At 45.8% G+C, this 14,980-nt stretch overlaps 1 protein-coding gene across 1 annotated transcript in view; it reads right to left on the bottom strand.

The window, feature by feature from the left end:
• The window catches only part of LOC122923176 (synaptotagmin-like protein 2), a 122,576-nt gene extending 110,031 nt beyond the window's left edge, over window positions 1-12,545 (bottom strand). The window contains exon 1 of the mRNA XM_044273902.1: window positions 12,369-12,545. The gene's annotated coding sequence lies outside the window, so the exon portion shown is untranslated. The remainder of the gene's footprint in view (window positions 1-12,368) is intronic.
• Window positions 12,546-14,980: the final 2,435 nt, after the last annotated feature.

Raw genomic sequence — 14,980 nt, 5'->3', positions numbered from 1 at the left:
CTGCCTCCTATAAACAAGAATATAACTACTATAATACTGCTCCTATGTACAAGAATATAACTACTATAATGCCCCATATTAAAGTAACTAATTACAACTTGCTTTTCTGTTTTTAAAGTTGTAGCTACTAAAGCTTTTTAGGAAGGCTCTGCAATTTTTAGAAACTTCTTATTAATGCCACAAAGTGTGAAGCTCCATTGTCCATTGTGCCATTTGAGATGCCTCGATTGCATCACTGTCTGTCACATTCATTTTAATATGGTTACTAAGCACTTCCATAGCAACCAGTCTTTCTTCCATTACTCAGTTCAGGATTCTGCCTTGAGGAAACCTAAGGGCATGGTAGGTGCGAAGTAGTTGGAAACAGATCAGCTTTCCAAAGGCATTACACAATTAAAAAAACAACCGCCCATTATGGGCTGTTTACAGCTCTTGCAAGCCAATCCCTGTCCCGAAATTTTACAAAAACTATTGTTCACCACCTGAGACGCCCTCAAATGACACATACTGTGCAACGTACAAAAGACCAATGAAACAGAAAATATGTGATTCTTCTAACATACTCTAAGACAAGCTGAAGAGCCTAGTTTCTTACGTTTCTAGCTGCTTCTTTCATAGTAGTAATATTGAGAAATGCCAAAGCTGTTCATATTCAGAAAATTAGACAATGGCCAAACCTACTAATTTTGACCATCCACCTAATGGGTATGAGGACCTCCCAACTTCCTCCAATGACAGATGTCGGGGCGATTAAGATTGGGCAATTGGATTTCAACACAATTGATTTTCTACCCTTTTTTTAGCTGACCATTCATGTGCACAGGGAGGGGGAATAAAGAAAGGTTGTTGTCAGCTGAACATCTCATGTGTATGCAGGTTGAAATAATTGTGGGGACACTCATCCCACCTCTGGTGCCCAAATCCATAGGGCCACAAGAGACTTTAATTTTAAAAGCAGAACCACTGACATACATGGCATGAGCAGGGAAGTGGAAGTTCTCAAAAGTAGCAAAGGTATGCGGTATGTGCCTTGGGTCCTCTGTACAATCTGACCCTACCAATAGGTTACACGGTGAGTAATGTTTCAGTCATGGTTTTAAAAGGGTTGTCCACCTTTAATATATATATTTATGACCTATGGTAGGTCATAAATATCAGCTTGATGGAGGTGCGAAACGCAGAATCCTCACCGGTCAGCTGTTGTGGCAACCACTGGCAGTGGAAACATAACAATGGATGGAGCCTGAAGCATAAGGCTTCAACACTTTGTAGTGTATCAGCATACTCCATCTCAGCTCCCATGCACTGCAGAACTTCAGCATATGGCCACTATACAGTGTGCAGAGCCTTATGCTTCCAGCTCTGTCCACCGTTAGATATTGTTGACCTATCCTCAGGAAACCTAAAAAGTGGACAACCCCTTTATTGATTGGTTGTGCATAAGCCTTCAAACCTTCATATTCCAAGCCAGGAAAAATCCAACTAAACCTTCTGCATCTCCACAAGTGATCAATGATGGGCTCTGGAACAGGAGAAAACCCTTTCATGAAACGATTAACTGGATCACCTGGTACTTTCTTCCCTCAGGACAAAAGACTCTTCCATCACAAGTTCAACCACTCCTTAAAGGCACCTCTAAAGAATTTTCAAAAGTGTGAGATTCTTGAGATGACAGGTGATAAATCTCTCGGGCCTGGTAGTATGTGACACACAGTTGTTGGTTTTGCAGTAATAAAATGTCCACCCTGAACTTTGGAACCATTGTTCTGTCTGCAGAATCAACAGCTGACTGTAAATTGGAATTTTTATGGACATCTTGATGTGTGCAGTACGGCCACGTGGGCATTACAGGATTAATGTGTACATGGTATGACCATGGTGGGATTTCATCACTACCAACCTCCATCTCTTTTCCATCAATTTTTTTTTAAAAAACAACAAAAAACACACACTATCATATACTTATTTTCTCCCCAAAAAGTTAATTAACAAAATGTGTATGTCAACCAATGTATATGGGAGGCCCAATCCTCAATTGAAGACAGTTGGCGGGGGAGATAAGGATTGTGCTGTTAGGTTCCAACTGCATGAACCTTTTATTGTCAAGGACAAGTCGTCGCGGAGGCGTCACGGATATGGCAAAAGATAGGACTGGTCTTATCTTTTGCTGTGCAGAAGCGGAGACCCGAAAGCCCATGGAAACATTTTGTAGTGTTTACATGGGCTCCCGATCTGTGCCTCCGCTCCGCTAAAGATAGGACATGTCCCATCTTTGCCATATTTTGCAGATCACACGTAATGATTACTGTGTGTACTAGCAGGCGAGGCCTCGACCGTAATGGTTCACAGACACAGCATCCGGACTCGGGTCAGGCTGCTGTGTCTGTCATCAATTATGGTCAGGCCTCATTTCCTGGCTTGTGCTCTCCCCAGCAGAAGACACGATGCAGGGACGTCATCACAACTGCCGGGCTGAGTAGGAGAGCGCACAGGCCAGTGATTATCCTCCAGCCTGCGTAGAGCATGATGTGGTCCATTCATTGGAGGAATGGGGCTAGGAGGCCATTACTTTTTATTTTATTATGACTACAGGGACTTCACTACTATAAGGCCCCTTTCACACGAGCATGACGGATTAGGTCTAGATGAGTTCAGGGGGCATTATGGGAAACTCACACCATTTTGCAAGCAATTGCGTTCAGTTTTTATAGTGCAGGTGAAATGCGCATTGATGCGTTTTTCACGCGCGTGATAAAAAAAATAATTAATGTTTACAAACATCTCTTCAACCATCAGTTAAAAACGCATCGCATCCGCACTTGCTTGCGGATGCGATGCGTTTTTCACGCAGCCCCATTCACTTCTATGGGGCCTGCGTTGTGTGAAAAACACAGAATATTGAACATGCTGCGATTTTCACGCAATGCAGAAGTGATGCATGAAAAACAACACTCAAAATAGGCCCACTCAAATGAATGTGTCCAGATTCCGTGCGGACGCAATGCGTTAGCATCACGCATTGCACCCCCGCGGAAAAGGGCATTCTACTGTGGGGGGGCATATAGGGTCCAGGCGGCATACTGTAAACTCTTGACGACTCCTCCTCCTGTACAGCTCTATTAAGAGTTTTATTTTTTACGTGACTGAATAGGTGGTGGGGGTTATAGTGCGGTCGTGTGCGGTCTTGTCTAGTGCTAGGAGAGGGGGGAAGGCGAGGTTGTGATGAAGTTACTTAGGTGGGGGCTTTCAAAAATTTGCTATAGGGCCCAACAACAGTCGTTGCGTCAACCGGAATCATGCCATTTTGATCAATTTGACGCCATTTTTACCAACTTGCCAAATGCATACATCCTACATTGTGTCTCATGCAGCTCACACACACGACTGAAGATAACTGGGGGCTGGAGCACAGGCAGAAGTGGGGTGGGGATATATTGGTATAAGTGAATGTGGTGGTTACTAGTGCCAAGAAGCAAGCCACACCACTGATAGTGACCCAGATTTTCCAGCAATGATATACCAAGCCATAATGTTGGCGTTGATTGTCTCAGAGTTTTATTAGAATTTTTTTTTTTTGCAAATCTATCTATTTATGTAGCAAGCAAGAAGCAGAACGATACCTTTTGCACAACTAGGCGGTGCACTTTGTCATTCAAGAGCCTAGAAAAGCTGTGTGATAGCCACAGTATGAGATATGCTGGTGATGCCAGGAGGGAGGGGACAGGGAACCCCTTACCTATTTCCTAGCGCTGCTCCAATTACCATAAAAAGGTCATTTACATTCTTGGGCTTTGTACAGCATTGGAAAGAGAAAAAAAATAAAATCTAGATCTGACCAGAATATCTGGAAATCCTGCTCACCGGAGATGTACAAAACCTACTACTCTTCATTCATCTCCTGAGGGGAGGCGAGGAAGGTCTGCTACTACCCGATACATTTAAAAGTGACAGTAAGCTCAAGACTTTCTGTATGAGTAGCAGAGGAGAAATATATTGTAAATTACGAGACAGAGAAAGAAATTGCATTGTAAAACCTTAACGAGGTGGTCACACTACAACCACTAACGAGGTCTCCTAGTTAAGGTCTCTCTGCTATGGCTCGTCGGGGGTGGTCCTACACTGGGCACCCGCCCTCTGATTTACATATAGCCTAAAAAGGACATATTGGAAGGTGTTACCAAGTCAGAGTAATCATACAGCCGATATTGCAGCAAGGCACATATTTAATATATTGTATATTATATGGGAGACCATATAATACATGGGCAGGCTGAGTTTACCAGATAGGGAGCCCATCTTTACTAGAGGCTTTCTGCTGTGGCTAACTTAAAGGGGGCCCAAGCATGGCACGTGGATCTCATTGTGTCTATATAGGGCATATGATAAGGGTCTCTTTTTCCCCTTTAAAATAATTCTCTGTAAATACCGTTCTATAGTGAAAAGTTCTACTACTTTATAAGAGACTTTTGGGGGAGATTAGGCTCAAAGGGAACCTGTCACCAGCTGGGGACATGGGCTGCTAGATGGCCGCTAGCACATCTGCAGTACCCAGGTCCCATAGCTCTCTGCGCTTTTATGGTGTTAAAAAAACGTTTTGATCTATATGCAAATTAACCTGATATGAGTCCTGTATCCGGAGATGAGTCCAGTGGAAAGGAGCCCAGCACCGCCCCGCGTCCTCCGAATCTCCTCCTTGCTGGCTGACGTCACAGAGCTGGAGCGCCGAAATCTCGCGATGCGCGAGCTAGCGCATGCGCAGTGTCGGCATCATGTTCATTCCCTGTGCTGGCATCAGCACAGGGAACGAACTACGCATGCGCTAGCTCGCTCATCGCAAGATTTCGGCGCTCCAGCTCTGTGACGTCAGCCAGCAAGGAGGAGATTCGGAGGACGCGGGGCGGTGCTAGGCTCCTTTCCGCTTGACTCATCTCCGGATACAGGACTCATATCAGGTCATTTGCATATTGATCAAAACTGTTTTTTAACACAATAAAAGCGCAGAGAGCTCTGGGGACTGGGTATTGCGGATGTGCTAGCGGCCATCTAGCAGCCCATGTCCCCAGCTCTATGCGCAAAATCCTGGTGACAGGTTTCCTTTAATTGCCCATAGCACCGAATCAGAATGATTCTTTAACTTTCCAAAAGAGTTCTGAAAAATGAAAGGTGGAATCTGATTGGGTGTTCTGGGCAACCAAGCCAGTTTTCCTTTGCACCATTTTTGGTGTCAGTGAATGAGAACGCTCAGAAGGGAAGTTGAGACAATGAGAACACACTTTGGGATAATTTATCAAGTATTTGCCTTGAAATCCAAAGCTGATCCTTGAATTTCTGTTTCTTTTTTGCGGTTTGCATAACCACAGAATCGGCACCTGTATTAGGATTTGTTCCATTTGACAACCCCTTTCCTTATGTCCTTTCAGGGCACAGAAATCAGAAGGCAACACCCAGCCTGGGACCACCCCCAAGGAGCCAGAGCAGAGAGATGTCTTCTGGTAGCAGTTCTGGATGAACCTGTCCATCCATGTAACACTACACTTCTCCACTAGTGGCCGCTGCAGGAGAAACGAGTAGCTGGTCACTTCCGCCTGCTAAATCATCTTAAATTAAAGGGATATTCTATGAGTCTATGATAGTCAGTGGAGGGTCATAATAGGTCAACTAGCAAAGTATGGCACACAGCTAGACAAATGGAACAGCACATTTCACAGGGACTAGAAAGCTAGAAACACCTGATGCTCAGGCACCGTCCCCTAGGGGAAAGGGCCTGAAATACCTTGAGGTGGCCAGCTATAGGCTTGTGAAGATCAGGGTCTGTAGTATGCATTCCCTACGGGAAGAGAGGATGGAGGCACAGGCTGTGGTCTGCAGTACAAAATGGGAGATCTGTGGGTCCCGCTGTGCAAGGTCATATGAGGGCTAGCGGGTTTGGCCTGCTAAACTAGCAGCAGGGACAGATTGTGTCATGTGGAACCCCTGCCCACTCAGAGAAGAGGGACAGGAGTAAGCACGGGACACCCGAGTAATAGGAGAGATCCTCAAAACTCTACTACACTAGTGAAAACCCAGAACACGATTCTACCTGTTCTAGAAAAATCTATTTTACAATCTGCACAGACAGCGATTCTCAAGATCCTTGACAGACACAAAAATAAACTATGAAAACATTGTTTTTGACATTACTGACATTGTGAGTGTTGTTCTACAGATTCCAGGAAGAAAATGTAGTTTACAAGGATTGCTCTTAGCCCGAGGCTCACGTAAACCTCTCAAGAATTCACTCCACCCTGCGGGAAGTGGATGACCTGTAGTAGGGTCCAACTGCTTACGCAAGTCCCACCAGTGGGGTCCATCTCCTTACGTACTGTAGATCCCACTGCTGTTTACATAACTTTCTCATGTACATGGGTTACTGTAGAAGAAAATCAATAGCTAGAACCATTCGAAGTGGAAGCATCAAATACACCCAAGAATGCAGCTCCACTTCTCAGACCACTTGGTGCACACCATGCTTCATTGGTCCAAGACACTTCCTGCTTGTCCAGCCCTGCTCTTGGGTTGGTCAGCACTGATCACGTGAGCAATACTGGCCAATCCGAGGGCAGTAGTAAGTGTCTTGGGCTACCAAATGCACAGTCTGCACCAGGCAGTCAGAGGCAGTGCGGCCATCTTGGATGGTAAGAGAGAAGTCAAGAAATTGATGGATCTACAGCTGTAAGGATGAGAAGGAGGACCCCATGTAAGCATTCTGCTAGTTCTTCAGTTCATGTGCATTTTTTCTATTGAACTGGAGGGTCGCTTTAAACACAGGTGGATTTTGTTACAGATTAGTGTCTTGTAGCCGTCCCTTTATCCTCTATATTAAATAGGAAGGTCCCACTCAGTTGATGAATTAGGTCATCTAAAGTAGACCATCCCCCTTAAAAGGGGTTGAAAAGTTATTATAAAAGGGGGATATTTATTATAGTTTTCTGCCAGTATTGAGCATGTTGCAGTTTGCAACTTTTAAGCTTTCTTTGACACTCTCCACTTTTCCAAAAAGTGGGCAGGCTGCAGGTGGGATGAGGCAGGCTGTAGGCAGGACTTCCACGGCCCAACTCGCTTAACAACATGTGCAGCAGAAAACTCTGCATCCCAAACTCACTTAGGCCCCTTTCAGACAAGCAAATTCCACTCTCTGGACTTGCATACAGGTGTGGAAAGCACAAGGATCCGTGTTCTTTCTGCAACCATAGATGCCCGTTCTGCAATAAGATCGAACAAACATGTCCTATACATGGCTGCAAAATGCGGACCACAGACCCATTGTAGTCAATTGGTCTGCAAAAAAGCATATGCAACACGGACAGTATCTGATCCGCAAATTGCAGATGGTCGTGTGCATGAGGCTTAAGGCCCCTTTCAGACGAGAGAGTTCCAAGCATCGGATTCACAGCACGAGTATGCAGCAGCTCCCGTCCTGACCTCCCGGCACTGCCGGGGTCACATAGCATCATAAATCAATATAATGCTATGTAACTCTTAGGGCTCTTTCACGCCAGCGGATGCAGTGTGTGGAATCTGCTGCGTGAAGGAGAGCCAAGCTCTGTTGCTGACAGCAGAGACACTGAGCATTAACATGACTGATAATGCTCCATGCCTCTTTGTGACCTTTTTGCTACAAAATCACAGTGGCAACTTTATCTCACTGGGATTTTGTAGTAAAAAGATCAGCGGGGTAGCATTATTAATCATGTTATTGCTCCGTGTCTCTGCTGTCCGCAACAGGGCTTGGCTCTCTTTCACACTATGGTGATGGATCATGTGACGGACCATGTGATAAACGTAGTGACGTCATCAAAAGGTCCTATTCCTCACACAACAAGACAGAAGAGATGCCGGCTGCGCGAACAAGTGGATTAAGGTGAGTTAAATTTTTTTATTTTTTTTTTAACCCCTCGAGCCCTATTGTACCATGCAGTCTGTATTCAGAATGCTATTATTTTCCCTTATAACCATGTTATAAGGGAAAATAATATTGATTGGGTCCCCATCCCGATCATTAGCTAGCAACCGTGCGTGAAAATCACCGCTCATGTGCACAGTCCCATAGAAATGGGTCCGTATTCAGTGCAATGCGTTCACCTCACGCATTGCACCCGCGCGGAAATCTTGCCTGTGTGAAAGGGGCCTAAGGGTTACATAGCATCATAAATCAATATAATGCTACCTCGTCAGTGCCGGGAGGTCAGGACGGGAGTTGCTGCATACTCACGCTGTGAATCCGATGCTTGGAACTCGCTCGTCTGAAAGGGGCCTTAAGCCTGATGCACACGACCATCTGCAATTTGCGGATCAGATACTGTCCGTGTTGCATAGGCTTCTTTTGCAGACCAATTGACTACAATGGGTCTGTGGTCCGCATTTTGCAGCCATGTATAGGACATGTTTGTTCGATCTTATTGCAGAACGGGCATCTATGGATGCAGAAAGAACACGGAGCCTTGTGCTTTCCACACCCGTATGTCTGTTCCGTAAAAAGATAGAATATATGTCTGCAAAATGCGGACCACTGACCCACTGGAGTCAATGGGTGTGACGGACTGAACCGTCACTGGGGCTGCTGCAAAGCAGTCCTACAGACTATGGACCCAGAACTATGGAGACCCCCCCCCCCCCCCCTTCAGTCTCTTAGGGTTACAAGGAACTATTAACCCTGATTTATTTGTGGAGTATTATAGGCCATATCGTTCCTATTGCCAATTAAAGGTGCAGGGGTGAACCCAACAACATAAAAAAGGGTTAACTCTGCACTGAGGCTCCCAAGGAACGGGTTAGTTCATTTGTCCCTTTGTTCTATTGTGTTAGGCCTCTTTCACACGGGCGTCCTGGATTTGCTTCGGATGCGTCGCGTGTGCATTGCGGGAAACTTGCTCGAGTGCGCACACAATTTCAGTCAGTTTTGACAGCGATTGCGTATCGCGCAGGTACAATGCGTTTTGCACCCACATGATAAAAAAAATTAGGAATGTGGTACCCAGACCCGAACTCCGACTTCTTTACTGAAGTTCGTGTTCTGTAGATTTTATTATTCTCCCTTAAAAACATGGTTATAAGCAGAATGCTTACTACAATGTGGATTGAGGGGTTAAAAAATAAAAAAAATTAACTCACCTCATCCACTTGTTCGCACAGCCGACAGTCTTCTTTCAGGACCTGCAAAAGGACCTTTGATGAAGTAATCGCGCTCACCACATGGTGAGGGTGGTGACGTCAGCGCAGGTCCTGCTGAATAAAGATAGAAGATCCTTCTCTCTTTATTCAGCAGGACCTGCGCTGACCTCACCACCCTCACCACGTGGTGAGCGCGATTACGTCATTAAAAAGGTCCTTTTGCAGGTCCTGAAAGAAGAAGAAAGAAGACGATGTCGGTTGCGCGAACAAGTGGATGAGGAGAGTTAATTTTTTTTATTCTTTAACCCCTCAATCCACATTTTACTATGCATTCTGTATTAAGAATGCTATTATTTTCCCATGTTATAAGGGAAAATAATACAGTGAATTTACTTTAATGGGGTCCGGAGTTGCTCATCCTTATCATCTCCTAGCAACAATGCATGAAAATCGCACCGCATCCGCACTTGCTTGTGATTTTAACGCAGCCCCATTCATTTCTATGGGGCCTGCGTTGCGTGAAAAACACAGAATATAGAACATACTGCGATTTTCACGCAACGCACAAGTGATGCATGAAAATTACCGCTCATCCGCACAGCCCCATTGAAGTTAATGGGTCCGGATTCTGTGCGGGTGCAATGCGTTCATGTCACACATTGCAACTCTCCCGTGTGAAAGGGGCCTTAAGTAGCCGACTCCGGTGTAGAGGAGTAGATCACCCTCTGGAGATAATCCCATCACGTGTGTCTCCTCTCTCCCTATTCTTCCATTAAAACACTGGGGAGGGGATATCTGTTTGCATGCTGTTCATGTTTGATTAAGTTGTGTTGTTAGACCTCTTCTTGAACTGTATATGTATACCGAGTTAGTCCATTGTCTTAGTTAACTGTATCACAGGCAGAGGGGGTGCCCCTCTGGCCTGTGGAATTGTATAAATTGTGAGTGCTGGCTGGCATTAAAGTGGCCTGTTCTACCCTTGATGAAGTGTGGGCTCATGTTTGGGGGATTGGAGAACTACACTCTGGGGATTGCTATAATCATTATACTCTCCATAGTATAATCCCTTGCTCTTGTAAGAGCTGTTCCTGTTCCGCTCTCCGGACTAAGGAGAGGTTCACCCACTGGAAGCTGCAGCCCGGCCTTGGGTCCAGGGTGGGTGGAGTACGGCAAAACCCCAAACCAAGCTGTGGCGGTTATGGTGTCGAGTGCAGTGCTGATGGTCCTTGGCGAGCACTAGGAGCATCGTTAGACGGAGGCACCCAGACAGGGTGGCAGGCGATCCGTGCACACAGGCAGCATCTGTATTTTGCAGATCCGTGATTTGCAGACTGCAAAATACATAGTGTCGTGTGCATGAGGACTTAACGACGTGCGCCAAAACTGAAATTTACTCCAGCTCATGTACTGGGGTAGATTTTAGTTCTTGTGCACTGAGCACCCCAAAATGCGCCACAGTTAGTAAGAGGCGTACACGCTATTGTGGCGCATCTCACACCAGAAGAGGGCAAATTAAGAGCAGCGTACACAACACCAGTCTTAGGGTACTTTCACACTTGCGGCAGAGGATTCTGTCGCCGGAACTGCCTGCCGGATCCAGTAATCCGGAAGCAAACAGATGGATCAGGATCCATCTGACAAATGCATTGAAATACCGGATCCTGTATTTATTTATTTTCATAGATTTAAAGGTCTGCACATGTGCGGACCAGAAGAACGGATCAGTCAATGCGGCAATTTTAATGCCGGATACGGAACTAATACATTTCAATGGAAATGAACGCCGGGAACGTTCTGGCAAGTGTTCAGCATTTTTGGCCGGAGAGAAAAATACAGCACGCTGCGGTATTTTCTTCGGCCAAAAAACGTAAGATGGACTGAACTGATGCATCCTGAACGGATTGCTCTCCATTCAGAATGCATTAGGATAAAACTGATCCGTTTTTTTTTTTCCGGTATTGAGCCCCTAGGACGGAACTCAATACCGGAAATAAAAATAAATAAAAAACCACTAGTGTGAAAGTACCCTTAATGACTCGCCCCCCCAAAGGGTCTATGTTTTACCCTGGAAACAGCGCCACTCTTCTCAAAAGGCTGTGTTTAGTATTGCAGTTCATTCACTGGAATGGGTCTGAGCTGCAATACAAGCCACCGACCATGAGCTAGGGAGGCGCTGTTTCCAGAAAAGAAAAACTAGTCCCTTTCAGACTACTGGATATTCAGTGACAAGGTGCGGAGTAGCTGAGAAGTGTTATCTGGGAAGGGATCATTACTTGCTAAGGGTGTATTCACTCACATAACCTAGGACATCACCTATTGCAAACACAGCCCTGCAGATACTGTATCATAGCGGTAGTCATCAGGGTACACACACTTGGAAAGTATCAGCCCATAATCAAGGAACAGGAAAAGACAACGCAGTCACCAGCTGCATACAGAAATCGTGCCCACAGATGTAGCAGAGCCGAATCTGACATTGATCCTGTGTGGCCTGCAGTCCTATGTAAAAACACTAACAAATCATGGTGTCGTGCTGCAGGTAAACCTACACAGCTCTGCTACATCTAGTGCAAAGCATGCCGGTTCTCCTCTCCTAAAATTGCCCAAATCAATGAAATGTTTAGTGCACTGAGAAAAGATCTGCTCGCTTACAGGACAGTGTGAACAGGAGACATATGGGAAAACGTGCAACAATTGCTTCTTAATGGTCTGACGACATGCAAAAGTCTCGCTGCCCATCCACGGGGGTCATGGCCATGAAGTGGGCACAGCAGTTAGAAAACAACCGGTTCACCCAGTAAAATACATTAAATACGAGGCGCACGTGTAATCATTAAAAGGTGGAGATAAGCGGTGCCCGGTGGAGATAAGTGGCTTCTCTTAGAGGATACAATAGAAATAGACAGGGAAGATCCAACCTGAACAACCTGTGTGTCCCCCCCAACGCCAAAACATCGAGCTTGGGATAGCGGTAGGGTTCTGGCAGTCCCCGATAGGCGGCCACTTGCCGGGACGCTTCCACTGGTTGCTGCAGAGGTTTGCGGTAATGCTGCCATTTTACGGCGAGCCAAAATCTAGGACTACAAGAGACCCATAGAACTTACCTCACACTAATCCCAAGAGCTAGCAATTGAATGAGATCTAGAAAGAGCAGCTACAACCTACTATAATAAAGTCTCCTACAGACATCTACAGTGCACCAGAGGGGTTATACTCACCGCAGCTCCTGGATTCCTACTCCCACTCTCCCAGGATGCGCTCCTGTGGGTGTTAAGCCCCTTCAGATGTCGGTTAATTAGTTAATTTCTTAATGATTGAGCAGTGATCCCTCCAGGAGTCTGGCAGTAGACTCCTCTCTGGTGTCCTGAGAGCTGCTCAGCAGGGAGACTGGGAGGGGGAAGGACTAGAACTGAGTCCCAGTAAGAAGCTGTGCCTGCCCCAGGGCCAGCAATGACTAATAGTAAGCAGCGCCCCTCTACCAGCCTGTCCCTGCCCCTTAGCCCCCAGGCCACCAAAATCATACACCTTGCACTGGAGCAGGAATGCCGCACACATGCCACAACGAGGGGCTGGCTATACTGGTTGGGCTGGATTGCTAGGGTTCTGGCATGTCTGTGCAAGGGGCGTGCTGTGGTGGGACTACAGGTCCCAGCGGGAATTTCCAGGTCGCAGATCAGTACTGGCTGTTGATGGTCATCTCTCTCTTCTTTTTTATTTTTTTATTGTTGGTGTAAACCTGCGCTTCGTCAGCGATTGAGGTCTCGCGCACACGACCGTATGTGTTTTAGGGTCCGCAAAGAGCGGATGATGTCTGTGTTGCATCCGTTTTTTTTTTGCGCGGAATGGAACAATGTACTGTCCGCATCTTTTGCGGCCCCATTGAAATCAATGGGTCCGCGTCTGTTCCGCAAAACTGCGGAACGGATGCGGACTCATTCATATGGTCGTCTGAATGAGCCCTTCATCTAATTTTTCCAGCCCAATTTTTTTAGCCGCGTTTACTAATGTAAAGATCATACAACCGGATCCGTTTATAAAGGATGCAGACGCTTGTATTATCAGTAACGTAAGCGTTTTTGCTGAGCCCTGCCGGATCCAGCAAAACTGCTAGTGTGAAAGTACCCTAAAGTGCGCCTTTTTTACACTTGAATTAGGCGCAAAAACATTAAAAGTTTTACTCCACTCCAGGGACGGGGTAGTTCTGTTCTTCTGCTGTGTGTTGGGCTTTGCGACAATTTTGTTAAAGTAGTTGCATCTTCTGGCAGATGCACACGGACGTCATCTGTATTTTTGCGGATACGTTTATTGTGCACCGCAAAATACATACGGTCAGGTGCATGAGGCCTTAGACAGTTTTCTTTTTTTAGTCACATTTACTACTGAAATTGCGCCTGTTTTGGAGACTTTTGCACCTTGTTCAACTATTTAGATTTTTTAAACTAATTCAGAAGTTTTCAAAGGGCTGGCGTCCTTTTCTTTGTCTGTTTTCAGGGGTTAAATGACCTGATCCCTTACTGGGGATCAAAGGGATTAAAACTTAACATTTAATGGTAATAAATTAGAAAAAATGGCACAAAAAAGGATACACAGAAATAGTATAGACAAGCCCGAATGGGCCAAACACAATTGCACGAATAAGCACCAATGTCAATAATGGAACGTTCTCACCCGGATGGTTGATGGACGGACCGATCTGTGTGGATGGAGCCTGAGTGGTGATGTCACAGGCAAGGAGTCCGGTTCATGAAGTGTTTTCAGGGGTGGATTGCAACTTTTTTTGCGTTTAAAAGTCGCACTTTCCTGGAGACTTGCGACTTTTCTCGCAAAGATATGACTTTTTTCATGCACAAATAAATTAGACCAGTCTAAGTGAATATGAACCTGTTGTACTGAAAAACAACCACCAGAGGTCAGACTAATAAAAATACGCCTAGTCTAATTCATCAATGGCTGTGCTCGGCAAAAGAAAGACAGACGATTAAAATACGCCAGTCTAATTTTATGGCCAAACACAGATAATCTTGATAAAGGTGCCCCTATTTAGTGGCGTAACTAGAAATGACTGTGCCCCACAACGAATTTTTGAATGGGCCCCTCTCCCCCCAACAACTTCTTCACAACCCCCTCTCCTATGGCTAGCCAAGACAATAAAATCTTTGAGTCCACCAACTTGATGGGCCCCTTCTGAGTCCGCATGTCTGTTCTGCGGCCCCACAAAAAAAAAAGTCCTATTCTTGTCCCTTACAAAATGCGGAATGGAAACGGCCTGAATCTGTGCGGACCTTAAAAATGGTTACGGTCGTGTGCACACACACTTAGGCCTCATGCACACGACCGTTGTGTGCATCCGTGGCCGTTGTGCCGTTTTCCGTTTTTTTTCGCGGACCCATTGACTTTCAATGGGTCCGTGGAAAAATCGGAAAATGCACCGTTTTGCAGCCGAGGCCGTGATCCGTGTATCCTGTCCGTCAAAAAAATATGACCTGTCCTATTTTTTTGACGGACAACGGTTCACGGACCCATTCAAGTCAATGGGTCCGTGAAAGAACACGGATGCACACAAGATTGGCATCCGTGTCCGTGATCCGTGGCCGTAGGTTGCTTTCATACAGACGGATCCGAAGATCCGTCTGCATAAAAGCTTTTTCTGATCTAAGTTTTCACTTCGTGAAAACTCATTTCCGACAGTATATTCTAACACAGAAGCGTTCCCATGGTGATGGGGACGCTTCTAGTTAGAATACACTGCAAACTTTGTACAAGACTGCCCCCTGCTGCCTGGCAGCACCCGATCTCTTACAGGGGGATATGATAGCACAATTAACCCCTT

The sequence above is a fragment of the Bufo gargarizans genome, unplaced genomic scaffold, assembly GCF_014858855.1.
Source record: "Bufo gargarizans isolate SCDJY-AF-19 unplaced genomic scaffold, ASM1485885v1 original_scaffold_1311_pilon, whole genome shotgun sequence".
Classification (NCBI taxonomy): domain Eukaryota; kingdom Metazoa; phylum Chordata; class Amphibia; order Anura; family Bufonidae; genus Bufo; species Bufo gargarizans.
This window is presented reverse-complemented; position numbering and strand designations above follow the sequence as displayed.